A 15,501-nucleotide genomic window follows, 5' to 3' on the forward strand; every position below is an offset into this window, starting at 1 on the left:
AGAATCGAAAGGGTACAGATAACTATTCCCGTTAGTTACGTGAAACCGGAAAAAAAAAACAAGGAAAAAACAAAACAAAACAAAAAAAACAGAATAAGAAATTAACTTATACGATCTTTATTATTAACAATCGTTTGAACACTACTGACCGTCTTAACGTTGTGTCCGTATTTGGCATTCATAGTTGTTAAATTCCCCTTAGTTTTCGTGGCGGTAGATAATGACCTGAAGGTAATATCCTAACAAATGGATTCAAAAGTGGCTGAATTCGAATATCCCGACTGATATTAGTTGTCTCTTCTTGCACTGATGATTGCGAAAGCATGAACTAGTGTCTGTAGGTATAAAACTAATTATAATTATTAGCCCCTTTAAAAAGAAGTCTTCAAGTTGAGCAGTGTCTGGGAAATAAAAAAAGGCTAGTAAGCTGGATTTGTGCGATATTCATAATATACGGCCGTTTGAATACTATTGACGGCCTTACCGTTGGGCCGGTATTTAGCATTTATAGTTGTTAAATTTCCTTTAACTCTTGTGGCGCTTGATGTTAGTCAAAAGGGGCTTTGTGTTCAGTAGCAATTGTCATGTTCTGCAATAGTGATTGCGAAAGTATGAAACACTAGTCTCTGTTGGCATAAAAATCATTATTTATGATTTTTCCTGTTCTGGATTTTACCAGCTTTCCCACTGGATATTGAACATATCCCCTTTTTCTTCCTTTTTTCCGTTTCTTGCTTCCTCAATCCCCTTGAATCCCTTCAAATTGTCTCAAACTGTTAAATGACCTATTTTTATGCAAATATGATAAACTTCATATTATTTGTTTCCTGTGATGAATTAACCGGCAATATTTATTGTATATTTTGAAAACTCTTCCCTCTGATGAGAAGAGTTGCATTCATCGAAACTCCATGGAATAAAGTTTTTCTTGTCTTATTTGTATTCTTTGTCGAATAATTAAAATTTTGTATACCTGCCTTATAGGTTTATAATAATAAAAAAAATTTGAATTAATTTTCAGTATCAAGATTTTTATCACACACACACACACACACACACACACACACATACATATATATACATATATATACACATATATATACACACATATATATACACACATACATATACACATGCATATATATATACATATACATGTATATGTATATGTATATATATATGTATATATATAACTATATATATGTGCATGTGTGTGTATGTGTGTGTGTATGTGTGTGTGTGTGTGTATATAATAAGGTCATTTGACATAAAATATCATAAAATACGTTTAAATATGGTATTTTAATTCATGTAGATTTAGTATTTATTATTGTATTCTGTATTAATTATTAAATTGTATCCAATATATTTAGTAGATTCAGTAGTTTTAAAAAACATATGACCCAACCAATATTTTGCTGATGAGGAGACATTTTTTCAAAAAACTATATGATAAAATTATTGTCCAAGACTCATTGTCTATCTCAATAAAAACACCGTTTCCGAAACGACTTTACAATTTATTGATTTTGTTTGTTCTTCCTTATGAAACCAATTTTTAATTTTAATTATAAATTATCAATCATCTTACTTAATATTAAAATAGCTTTAGGATATATTTGCCTATCGAGCTTATTATATATCTACATTACAACGAGCACTGTTTTCTTTTCTTTTATTTTAATTGTATTAATGAATTTACCAATACAATAAAATATACTCTGCTCTTGTGACTCTTGTTCTAATCCCTTAGGTATCGAAGTTTTGTTTAGTTTTAGGTAGGTATGTAGAGACAAAGAGAGAGAGAGAGAGAGAGAGAGCGAGAGAGAGAGAGAGAGAAAGAGAGAGAGAGAAGGAGGGGAGAGAGAAACTATTGACAGTGGTTGTACCTAGACGAGATTTTGCATGAATTTGTGACACTACGTGTAGTCCCCGCTGACTGGTCACAAACCCAACGTTGTGTGCCGTGGATTCCTCCGTGTCTTCTTTGCTTATCTGCTTATGGCTGTATTGTTATAGTTTCTCATAAGGAGAACAAAAGAAAACTCATAACATAAAACTCATTGTCAATCATAAAGTACACACAAACCAAATCTAAATACATCTACGTCTATTATCCGTACTTTTGTTACCATCGCCCTGATCAACAATCCCATGTCAAGTTTCTTTTGTCTATCTTCCTATCCATTGTCTACTGATAAACTCTATTTCCTATTCCCTTTTTTTCATGACAAACATACTCCCTTTTCTTTTTGTCACATATCCCTTTTCTTTTCTTTCTTGCTTTCTAGCATTTAGCGAGTTGGGATCAGCTATAGTATCACTAATGTTTTATGGGGCGGGAGTCATTGACTGAAGCTCAGTCGAATCCGTGCCACGAAAATAACGATAGAGCAGAGAAAGGTTATCAACATTTCTTTCTGAAGAAAAGAGGTAGCAGAGAGGAGAAAATAACATCGCCCACTAGATTTCGAAGTTGGTTTTGTACTCTATTAAATCAGGAAAGGGTGTTCTGAAGATTATCTCCCCAGATGTGAAAACAGTACTTTATCTTAGCATGTATTTCGCCCTTATAATGCATCAGAAGTGATAAATTTATTGGAGCGTTAGAATTATCCAACTATTTCTCCAGTGGAGTTGGAAACAGATTTGATGTAAGACATCCATTTCAGATTTATAATTATAAAAAATTTTTTAAAGCAAAAACGATAAAATTTAAAAAGAGAGGGAAGCTACCAACAGTAGGCGCAGTATAAACAAACAACGTGATGGTACGGTACAGATAGAGTAATTTGTTGTACGCCCACTAACCTAGCCTTCTTGTTCATTTGTCCAGATTAAAAGAAAATACATCACCATTTTTCGAGATATTGGTTTTACACCAACCCTATACTATTCGTTTTATGTGATCAGTTGTTTATTGTTATCAAAATGGCGACAGTCTCTCAGCTGGAAGTCTAGGCTAATCTTTAGATATCGTAATCGAATATCGATTTGCTGCCACAAAAAAAGTATATTCCTCCGAGTTTGGGATAACGCCACACGATTCTCGATTTTCTTATATGAAAACACGACCAGACACGCCCGACCATGCAAAGGAGAACAAAAAGTCCCACCAAAAACAAACCATCCTCAACCTATAGGAATGAAAACGCAAAAGAAAAAGCAAAAAAAAAAAAAAATCTGTAATAGGTAAAAACATATCTTATACGAGCGACTGCGAGAACATATAAATAGATTATAGGAAAGAAGATAAGTAATTTCTTATATTAATCAGAAGGCACTTCTCGTACGAAAGAACGCGACAAAGGACTTAATTAAAAACGTAAACGGAACTTTCTCGTTTTTCTCTCTCTTTTATCATTATTATTTTTATTATTATTATTTTACTCCTTTCGTTTCGTTTTTTCGTTTTGGCCGAATAGAGTCTTTTATTTGATTCTTTACCGTTTCTCTTTTCTCAATTCTTTGAATCACCTAAACATGATGTTCGGCAAAAAATATACAAAAGTGCAGTGTTATCGCAAAGAAAAGACATGCGGTCCAAGAACGGGGAAGTGGCCGATCGCAGAGCCGATCCGAGGAGGGCCAACGGGATGGATAGCACGAAATAAGTTCGACATATACACTGAATAAACAACTTGGAACACAGAAGAGAGAGGAGAATGGAGACATTATCCAGCAAAGCGTACATCTTAATCAACGGCTGAAAAGAATGCGCAGCTATAAAAAGGAATAGGATAAGAAACGCATCATCCAGGCACGCAATTTGAATAAAGCCTTCGTTGTTTCTGAATTTTTAAGATGAGGTTTGATAATTCGTATTATCCGGACTATTCGGACTAATGTCCTCATTTTAAATATTATTTTTACAACGATGTAACATAAGACATTCTTCAGGTGTACCTTGTCGAATTTGGGAATCTGCACGGAATTTCGAACGAAACCCTTTATTTTACCCACGGGGGTAGCATTCTCTCTTTCATCAACTGGGTAGAAATTCTAAGTAAATCGCAATCGTATTCTGAGTATCGCAAGGACCTATGGCGTAACGGATAAAGTACTCAGAAAAATTCAGTTGTAAGCTACACTCTTCTGGAGGTTGAAGATTTAATCTTTAGCACGGGTACTCAGAATATAATTTTGAATAGCTTAGGACTTCTCTTCGATCATAGTTGAAGAAAAAAAGTTCATACTACACCGGTGGATTATATAAAAGGTTTCATTCAAAATTGTGTGCAGATTCCCGAATCTGACTTAAAATTTCTTGAGTTTGACAACTCGAACATGAAGAGGTTACATCGTCCGAAACGTTTTGAAAATAACACTCAGATGAGAATAGCAGTCCGAATAATCAAAATAATACGAAATCATGTTCTCTAAGATTGGTTATCAAGTACTCTACCGAAGCGGTACTCACCTTATACGGGTTTAACTGGCTTCCTATGAAGGAGGAAGTTTCATGAAAATATCAAATTCATAAGCTGTCCCCAGTCGCTTGTATATTCTCGACATGAAGTGTTCGCAGTTCTGGCAGGGAGGTGTCGACGTCCTCCTATATACAGCGCTTGGTATCCCCAAATGGTATCCCATCAAGTACTGTCCAGGTTCAACATTGCTTAACTTCAGTGATCTAATATGAACTGGTGTGTTTTTCTTTATTACATAGTTTTGACTGTTATTTCACGGCTAACAAGGTATAGTGGCTACTATTTGGGACCGAATCTACAGGGACACTATGTAGGGGATTAAGAAGCGAGATGTCTGCTTACACTACACTTAAACGTCTGCATGTTAGTGAAATCAGGGAAGCAGGAACCAGGGAAGGAATTCCAAAATCTAGCACAAAAATATTAGAATAAAAACTTTTCTTAAGCTAGGGATCTGTATAGTGTAGGGCGGGATTTTTCTGTTTGTCGGATTAGCCGAGGGTATTTACGTTATGGGGCACTAGCGCTTTGAGTTCGTTCGAACATTTTATGAAAATACTTGTAAAACAGGCAGAGGATTGCAAGATTTCGGCGATGGAACAGAGGGTGGAGCTTGGTTGATAGTGCGCGATCTATTAGGTTGAAGACTCTTTTATGGACCTTGTCTAAAAGTGAGACACTAGTAGCAGATGCATCAGCTCAGATGTGGCAACAATGCTCCGTGCATCGACGAATGGTGGATTTGTAGAGATATAGGATACTCTTAAATGTAAGTAATTTTCTAACATGGTAAAGAGAGCCCACGCTTTATACTTACCTCACTCTTTTCCATTTATAACGAGAGGGGAACATATCTCCAATTTTATTTAAATTTTTGTAGAGTAACTTTATGAGTAGATAGTTATTATTTTAAGTATTAACTTAATTAATCCTAACCACCCATGCGGGGGGCGTGGAAATACCTGCTTAAAAACCCAGGCGCTGGCCTACCTCTTTCGGTGCTGATGGACCCGTAGTTCTCGTGTTAACGTGATTATGCCGTATCGACTACATCAATCTCTTTACATTTAGCCTGGCATCACCGAGCATGTTACGGCCGAGCACGCAGCCACGACTGTCCTCAGTTAGACAGGGTCACTAGAGATGACCAACACTCGCATTCTAAGGCATGGTTTTTAATTGATTATACGACTAAAGAGAACGAAATGATTAAATGAGGTAATCAGTTTGGACGAAGAAACAGATGAATCGATACACAGTGTCAGCTTGTTGATATCAACCAACTTTGTTTTTTTATAAGGGAATCATCGCTTATTAATACCCGAAAACAATTCGAGAAAAAAGGGTGCCAGGAGATCGGCGAGGCAGCATCATAATGATAGGAATTGAGTAGAATCTGGTGATTTAAGAGGATGGCTAAACAAGAAACTTGAAAACGACTATGTTGTAGTCAGCTGGAAAGCAGTCGGGCGGCATTGTGTTCTGCAGGCGGGCAGCGCTAGGAAATAAAATTTGTGCATGGAATTTGTGTTTAGTTTTAGGCACATATAAATAGTAAAGAAAATCATTGACTGTGGTTCTAGCTAAATGAGTGTTTGTTGGGAATATTTTGCAGGGAGTGGCAAAGAGTGAAGCTCAGTCGAGCACTTATGTAACAAGCACTAATGATAACAACTATCGAAAGAAACTAAACACGTCATGCCGAACATCTAATTTACTTTATTTGTCACTTTATCTTATACTAGCAGGCCGCCCAGCGTTGCCCGGTCGTAAAATACGCATAAATATTATACTTTAATTCACACTACGATATTGTCTCATTGACTACCGTACACTCATTAACCCTTATCCTCGAATGGCCTACGGGCCTTGATAAGTGGTGACTCTTTTTTGGAAAAAAATAAAAATAAAAATACAGAAACTGAGACATGTGCATGCGAGTATTATGTTTGTTCTACACAGTTCACTTTATGTAAATTAAAAAAAAAAAATACCCGAGCTACGATCGAAACCAAAAGCTAAATCTAGTGAATCAAGTACGATAACCATTAAACCAGCGTGACACGTTTTAAAAAGTGTTTTTAATTGCTTATTTTTAACATAAGTAATCTGTAGTGTGAACTATTCACGCATACGCATTCGTGAATCAGTGAGCAAACAAAAAATCTGATGACTCCGATGTACCAATTTTTCAACTTGTGACCTCTTAGCAGCCCCCTTTCCGGATGAAAATTTTTTTTTAAAATTTTCCATATGTCTGAATATCCTATATACCCAATTTTAAGATTGTAGATCAAAAATTTGTAGAGTACACAGGTTGAGAAGTGTTCTCACACACACATTCTCACTTTTGTAGATATATAGATTATCTATAAGCATATCTACTTATTTATGAAGAGTTTATAATGTCTGTGCCATCATTACATTCGGTTCAAGTGTATTAACAATCCAAACTTTACAATCTACTCAGAAACAGATCATTTAACATCAATGTTTTGATACAAAGTGTTTACAATTTTATTTGAAAAATGTAGGATAACAAATAATGTTAAATCTATATTTTTTTTCATTAAACGAATACTATCTTTTTAAATTTTTTTTTCTCAGACTTCTGGTATACGCCTTTTTCAAGAAAGACTATTTTTTCCTCTTCATTGTTGACGAATGTTGTGAAATAAAGTCTTAACGTGTGTGTTTGCGTGGTTGGCGCTAATTTGAATAAAGGAAGTTTGGTCATTGAAAACATTATTTTTATAAAGTTATTTGAAAAATTTAAAACAAAACAATGTTAAATAATATACTCCGATGATATCTGAAGACTGTGTAAGATAAACACAATATATATATATATATATATATATATATATATATATATATATATATATATATATATATATATATATATATATATATATATACATACAGTGATGATCATATTTATTGGCACGGTAAAATAAAAGTTACATTTTGTCTAATAAATTCTAAAAAAGGGATTAAATTAAAGAAAATAACAAAGTATATTATGTATTTTTAACTGGCCTTTCCGATGCAGCAATCGGATTTTAGAAAAAATAAATAACAAAGGAACAACAAACATAATTGCAAAAAACCCTTGTTCAAAATTATTGGCACGGCTTTGTTTTTCTTTTAGTATCAGTATAATATCAATCAATTTCCGGTTTACGTGCTTTCTGAACTTTTTTATAGCCATATTATGCTTGTTTAACGCTAATTCAGTGAATAATTTTTTTCAGATAATTTTTAGATAGCGATGTATTTAAACTATTATAAGTGACTAAATTATAATTTTCAATCGCCATGGTTAAAACTAAGGAACACAGCGAAGACGTCAGAAAGCTTGTTGTAGCATGTCATACCAATGGGGAGGGCTATGATAAGATTTCAAAGAAGCTAAACCTTCCCAAATCCACTGTTAGAGCCATAATAAACAAGTTCAAATCGCAAGGCCACGTTATGAGTTTAGAGGGTAGAGGGAGAAAAAGGATTCTTTCCCCAAGAGATGAACGGAAAATTGTTCGACAAGTAAAACAAGACCCAAGAGATTGTTGATGAACAGAGCACCTCTGGAGTGAATGTATCTCGACATACAGTTGGTAGAGTTTTGAAGAGAGCTGGTTTAAAAGCATGTTGTCCGAGAAAGACTCCCTTATTGAAGCCTATGCACCTGAAAGCAAGGCTAGCCTTTGCAAAACGTCATATTGATAAAGATGTTGCATTCTGGAAACGTGTTCTATGGACTGACGAAACGAAAATAGAGTTATTTGGCCATAATAAAGTGTCTTATATTTACAGAAAATCTGGCGAAGCTTTCCTGCCTAAGAACACCATACCCACAGTGAAGCACGGTGGAGGCAGTTTGATGTTTTGGGGATCCTTTGCTGCCTCTGGACCAGGGCGACTTGTTAAGGTCACAGGTAGCATAAAAAAGAAAGATTATGTTAAAATATTGGATGAAAACCTGAAAGACTCTGCTAAAGAGCTCTCACTTGGTCGTCGTTGGTGGTTCATGCAAGATAATGACCCAAAGCATTCGGCTAAACTGACTAAGAAATGGCTTGAGGACAATCATATTAATGTTTTGGAGTGGCCATCACAAAGCCCAGACCTTAATCCAATTGAAAATTTATGGAGAACATTAAAATTGAGGGTAATGCAAAGGAAGCCTAAGAATCTTATTCAATTGGAGGATTATTGTCAGGAAGAGTGGGCTAAAATTACTACTGAAGAGTGCAACAACTTGGTTGTAAACTATGAAAAGCGACTGAGGAAGGTAATCAAGGCCAAAGGCTATACAATTGATTATTAAATAAATCGTGCCAATAATTTTGAACAAGGGTTTTTTGCAATTATGTTTGTTGTTCCTTTGTTATTTATTTTTTTCTAAAATCCGATTGCTGCATCGGAAAGGCCAGTTAAAAATACATAATATACTTTGTTATTTTCTTTAATTTAATCCCTTTTTTAGAATTTATTAGACAAAATGTAACTTTTATTTTACCGTGCCAATAAATATGATCATCACTGTATATAGTGGGGAAAATAAGTGTTGGACACATCCCATTATTCTTTATTTAACACATTTTTTATGCAGCGAATGATGCGACCTTTGGTGAGGCCCCAGCGTGTGGGTTTTGGGAAGTATGTAGCCACCCTTTAATTGCCATTGCTCTCAGGTCCACTCTGACCTGGAGTGGTAGTACCTGTTAGGGTCCCAACTATGGGTTAAATAGAAACTGACTTGAAAACAACAAATATATTCTATTAAAATTTTTTTCTTCAATCTATGTATTCGGCATTAAATAACCTGAAAAGGGTTGATATGCCGTAAAACAAAAACAACCAACCAACCAATCATATATATATATATATATATATATATATATATATATATATATATATATATATAGCAGGCCGTCCGGCGTTGCCTGTTCGTAAAATACGCATAAATATATGATATTTAACTTTTGTAATTTTTAAAAATTTTGTATTAATTATTATAGAACCAATTGGCCTTTGATTATTATATTGTACCCAGTATATAATAGTGATTTTGAAAGTTTAAAAATAAAGTAAAATGTCTGTAATTCCATCAGTTAGACTTCAAATCAAAATTCCAGCATTGTTTGTTACTATCTGAGCTATGTCTACATGTATATCAAAACTTTAAAAATTAACGTTGTTTAACCTATAAACGTACAGTTGCGCATGCGTAGATAATACACGCTTACTCGATTTACCCTTTCAAATTTCATTTTTTTTCAATTTTGACTCCTTAACAGCTATTTTTACCGGCTAAATACAAATTGAATTTGTTTCACAGGCCCGAATCTTCTATATATCAGGGTTCAAGTCAGTAGACCTTAAATTGATAGCATAGTTTGATAGAGACCGTTCTACACACATATGCAGAGGAAAATATCACTTTATTAGATAGGGATTGCATACTTTAAGATTACCCGTGTACCTTTCGCCTCTAAAACTCATGAAATTGAAGAGCTTAAGATTGGTTTTGAATTAGAGAGTGGGCGTTTTGTTTTCTGCCTGTGTGTTCTGGTGTGTTTATCCCGAGAGTGAGAGAAATACTTAACGTGGAATTCTCATTGGAATCGGAGATGCGAAAAAAAATAACCATTTGCTATCGTCAGCTAGCATGCGAGCGGCTCTTAATTACTAGCGGCGAGCACGTTTCTCAATGTCAAAAATATGATACCCGAGGTAAGATGATGATTAAGAACGAGAAGATGGAAAAGTGATGACGAAAAAGATAAAATAGCTTGGAATACGAAGTTGAATATGGTGAAGAAGACGAAGAAGAAAAAGAAGAAGAAGACGAACAAGAGCAGATGTGTGCTGAAAGAGTGTGAACGGCTACAAGTGACGAAATACTTTATAAGAACGAGAATTATATCCGGTGATACAACTCTGATACTTTAGGATTAAAAATTACTATTTATACACGAGTGTATTAAAAAAAAGCCAATAAACAATGAATTTCAACGTAAACAATGCATGTAAATCTAGAAAAACCTGAGTTCATTTTAATAAATTTTCCTCCTAAAAGAATCTCCTTCTCATTAACATTTATCCGTCATTTTTTTTAAATACTCGTTTTTAAGATATCATTTTTATACGTCTGCTTCAGCCGCTTTTCAACGGCAACAATACTTTGAGTTAAATGTTTGTAATGTTCGTAAATGATTTAGAGATGAACACAGCCAACGTTTGTAAACAGATAATGAAAATTCACAAAATTAATAGCAGGTAACCCGGCGTTGCTCGACCGTAAGATTAGCTTAAATATGATATTTCAATTCATGCAGAGTACGTATTTAATATTATAGAGACAATTCTCTATCGATTATTACATTAAACCTAGCATATAGTAATGAGATCAAAACTAATATATATATATATATATATATATATATATATATATATATACACGTGTGTCTAAACTCGTACATCGTATAGTGGTATAAAATGTACTTCTAAGGAATGTGTGTATGTTTGCATACACGTATAAAGTGTTTTTATAGGTGTTCCTCTAATCTAGGGTTATATAAAGTGTGTATATACGTGTTCCTCTAATCTAGGGTTATGTAAAGTGTGTATATACGTGTTCCTCTAATCTAGGGTTATATAAAGTGTGTATATACGTGTTCATCTTATTAAAGTTTTATACTGTTCGTTGAATTGATGTGTGTATAAAACTTACGACAGTGTTGATATATTAACAGATACAGTTTAACAACGGACATGTAACGTTTACAATAGAAAGGGACAAATGACAGTTCTCTGAGGTTGTAACAGCGGGCCAATCAGAGAAATATACCTGGTTCGTCTTTGATCTTGTTTGACGGATCCTCGAAAATGCTGCAAAGAAGATTCGTCCCAATGAATAAATAAATCCCGGGTTGTCTTTTCAGCAACTTTATTTACCGATGTTTCCCGAACGGAAATCTGCAACGCTGGTCCTAGCGAAACGCATTCTGATACCCTCTGTTCGGAGCCATCATAGTCCATGGACAGTCCATCTCCTTCTCTCGACTCTAACTGCCTTACTTTAAATGACTTCTACGCAAGACTACCTCAAACTGAAGAGGTCAACCTATTGTTTGTTTTTTAAGCATCTTTTTCTATTAAAACATCTTAACATAAATAATTTTCTCTGTAAATATTTATTTTGCAATGAAAGCATTCTAGGTTCACAAATATTTAAACGATCATAAGAACCGTCTAGTAGCATACCTTCGGTGTTGCCCTTCTAATATTAACAATTGGAGCTCAGTCGAACATTTACCGTGAAAATAACGATTTTCTAAGAGAAGCCGAGGGCTATGTAAATCAAACAAGAGCATAAAATGTATAGAAATCTTTGTTCTCCTCTTATTTCTCATTCCATGGAATTTCAACGCTAGTTAATAACACTATTGCTGAAATAGCTTATGCCGACTATACGACGTAATACGTTGTACCCCAGTCACCTCTCTCTCTCTCTCTCTCTCTCTCTCTGAGTGATATTTCTAACAAAGGAGGAAGAACATCCGCCGTTTTTCCATGAGTCAACATTTTTCAGCAACGGAGTTGAAATATGGAGATTAATAATTTCTTTCTATTTGTGAAACCATTTCACTAGTAAGGGTACTGAAAGTAAACGTTTTACGTGGGCTAAGATTATACAGCTGATAGTCAAAGGACCCGAAACTTGGAGTAACTCCGAAATAAGCCTGTCTTATCAGCAGGTGTAAAATGTCGGGTCTGCTGTATTGATATTTAGTGAATGGAGTCTGGATCGTTCAGTAGTTTCTGGTGGTGTCTTACAGTGCAATATTAGTGATAACTGCTCCGGCTGATCTTCTTTCAATGGCTTACACAAATTATCTTTCATTTAAGTGTCTTGCACTTAAAACCTCTGTTGACAATTTCCTGCAAACTGTAAATCCCATAATGAAGACTAAAACAGAACAAAAAAAACATTAACATAAACTCAGAAACACAGATTTTAATGTAGATTCTTTCTACTAGGTTTCTTTTTACAACATTAGAGGTCTAGGTTCTCTCCACGAGTTTTTGTTTGCGTATAAGTTTTTTGACAAGCTCATACGCTTATTTGATACTGATCGACATTTTCGCAAACCTTTTTTGTTGTTTTGTTTTGCTGATAACATACCCTGAATAGAGCATGATTACTGTCTTCTCTTTACTCTGATCCTTCAATCAGTCAGTTTTTTTACTGGGCGAGTCACCACTCATCAAGGCCCAAAGGCCAGTCAAGGATAAGGATTACGTGTTAGATAGGTGGTGAGACAATATCAATCACGGTGGAACTTAAGTAGGATTAGATTATCTAAATGGACAACTAAATAGGACTTTATTCACATTAGACTTGAAAACGACTATGTTATAGTCAGCCGGGAAGCAAACAAACGCTATTGTGTTCCACAGATGGACAGTTCTAGGAAAGAAACTCTGCTCATGGAATTTTCTTTAGTTTGGGCACAGATAGGGAGCGAGGGAAGCTGTTGTTAGCTGTTTTAGCTGGGCGAGTATTGGTTGTGAAGGTTTTACGGGAAGGGACCATAAATTGGAGCTCAGTCGAACACCTACCATAAAAGTATCGATAGAGCAGAGACAGACGCGCAACCTCTCTTCTGTAAGAAAGAAGGAGTAGGAAGGGGGAAAAAAATCACCGTCCACTAGATTTCGAAGACGATTTTGTACCCTGTCAAGGCAGGAAATGCTGCTTTTGTCTCGATTAACATTAAAACGAATCACAGCAATTTCGTCTGATTTTTTTCCAGCAGAGAATTTTCCGATAGGCAACGGCTGATTGGGACAGCTTAATTCTTTCTTTTTTTTTAATCTGAATTCCTTTCAAAATTTTCACAAATGACGTGCCCTTTATCGCACCCGATATATCTGATAGGATAACCGTTTGTAATGAGTGCGTCCGATTATCCCAAAACATTGTAAACAAACTAAACACCCAGTCATGGTATACTTCTAAATGTTCTGCCTCTATCGCCTACAGCAACCACTGCCTCAATTCATGTCCTGGAAAACATACCTCCTTTAAATCTCCGAAATCACTGCAAGAGAGTCATAGAAATTAAAAAAAAAAATCTTATGTGGCGCAATGACTAGCCCCTTTGGAGAGAGCTGGGGGCTTCTACATTAATAAACCTTGTGCCTAACTTGACCTGCCATTATGTGGAGGCAAACACACACATTTTAGTGCGGACACATTTTTCTTAAAGGTTAAACCTGTCGACACACGAAGATTTGCAGGGGTTTATGATTCCAGTTCACAATAAAAGTTAAACTATGTTGACATTATAATTTGAAAATCAAAACATTGCGTAAAACACATATTTCTCAATCTCGTTCTTTCTCTCTCTCTTTATTTCTCTATTTCTCTTTTTCACTCCCTTTCTCTTTCTTTCTTCATTGAAAGAGAGAATTGAAATATGATTGTATTGTAAAAACAGTTGAAGCTTGCACCCCATACGCGGAGGGTATAGTAGTTTGGTGTGACGCAATGGGTCGACTAAATATGCTTCCTACTTGTTAACTGTTAAATAAATTATATATTTTTATAAAAAAATGCATTTGTTCGCTATTTTTGTACAAGTGTTCGATTTCAGCCTGAGGTTCCTCCCATTAATGCGACAACAGAAAGCTGTCTGTAACGATGCAATGAACACACAAAAAGCGACCCATGCCAGACAGTTATAGCGGGCGAATGGTGGTCTTATAGAGGTACAAGATAGATACTTCCTTATTAGAAAATATTTCGGGGAAATTCATTCCATAACAAGTACGTACAATATAACTTTTTCCAATATTTCCATTTTTTAATATCTTGCTAAACTGCATAAGTGCAGATAATTGTATTGAGAACAAAATAGAATATGCAGAGAACAACAGTCGTAGCACTTAACGCCAAGACGGCGTACTATGAAGTATACACATCACTACGACCACAACGATAGTCGGCACCTATCAGCCTATTTATTAATCATGGAACGATTCCAATATTTTTCCGATTCCGATACAATTACATATTCAGATTCCAATTCTTTATGATCTCTAGATATTTAACTATAAAATTGCTATTTTTCTCCCGATTGACGTAAAAACATGTAAAATGTGCAGATATTTTCTCAAACATAAAAGTACACTTGTAGAGGGAGTGATCTATAGATTTTAGCTTTGGTTTTAGTTTCAAAGCAAATAATATTCATTATTTTATTATCACTCCCAGCAACGGAAGATTTTATTTTAAACAAAATCAAATAAAAAAGATAATTAAAGTATTCGTCTTTGGCATCGGAAAATAGGCAATACCGCAAAACGTTCCGATTTTTCTGATTCGTCTATAAATAAAATAAAAGAGATCCGTGACTTTTTTAAACATTGCTACTTAAAAATCTCTATGGTTAGTCATAAAAGACGCATTATTTTTTCTGTATTGTGAAAAACAGCAACAACAAAAATCTCAATCGATTTTAATAAGTAATCCAATAGATAGTTTTACATTCATTGCCAATGTTACACGTATACTATTAATAGTTGACAACAGCTATTAAGTACCATAAATTGGGTTGATGTGACACAAAAAATAAACCAACCCAAATTAAAACCTCGAATCTAAAATAGCCTTCTCCGATTTCTACAATCTGATTTTAGAAATTTTTGCAAATGCATAAATCCACAATTTCTAATACAATCGTAACATATCTGTCATGTGGAGGAATGTTTTCTGTTTATGTTTCTAGGGAATACAAAAAATAAAACAATGAAAAATAATAAATATCACATCTCAACAGAAAAAAGAGGATAGTAGAAAAAAAATGAGAAAAAAAAACAAACAAACTCGAAAGAATATATTTTTAGGTTAATGCATGATTTGAAATAAAAAGGTGTGCAGAAAGGCAGTACCTTTCCGAGTTCACTTCTAGCCGCTGCATAGTGAATAACTCTCTGAGTATGATATGAAGCCATATCTTTCCTGAGGTTAATTTTTTAATATACGTTAGCATAAACAAAA

The sequence above is a fragment of the Euprymna scolopes genome, chromosome 9 (genome assembly GCF_053919585.1).
Source record: "Euprymna scolopes isolate OS-2025 chromosome 9, ASM5391958v1, whole genome shotgun sequence".
Classification (NCBI taxonomy): domain Eukaryota; kingdom Metazoa; phylum Mollusca; class Cephalopoda; order Sepiida; family Sepiolidae; genus Euprymna; species Euprymna scolopes.